The sequence below is a fragment of the Penaeus monodon genome, chromosome 27, assembly GCF_015228065.2.
Source record: "Penaeus monodon isolate SGIC_2016 chromosome 27, NSTDA_Pmon_1, whole genome shotgun sequence".
In the NCBI taxonomy this organism is placed as follows: domain Eukaryota; kingdom Metazoa; phylum Arthropoda; class Malacostraca; order Decapoda; family Penaeidae; genus Penaeus; species Penaeus monodon.
The window spans coordinates 659,186-659,551 of record NC_051412.1 but is presented as its reverse complement, the minus strand read 5'-3'; positions in this window follow the sequence as shown (position 1 = coordinate 659,551).

Genomic DNA, 366 nt, shown 5'->3' with positions numbered 1-366 from the left:
AGGACCCTAACTTGAAGTAGAGCATGTCAGCCTTTGTCGCCATGGAAACATGTTGGTAAATAGGCGAGCTTCGGGCGTATTTTTTTCTTTCTTGTGGATTAAGGCTTTATTTGATCATCTCTTTATAATCGAGTCATAATCTATTCGAATTTTCTATTGTTTCTATTGTTATGATAGAACTTATGCAATATATTTGTTTTGTATATGAACATAGTAGACAGCATCCTAACACTATAACGGGTTCTAATTTATAAGTATAGACGATTTCAGTCTATTTGTTATTGATTTTTTACACGTTTTCATTTAACAAACTGATTGTTAATAGAATTGAGCATGTGCTTTCTTGTGTTGTGATGTGGGCAGTAA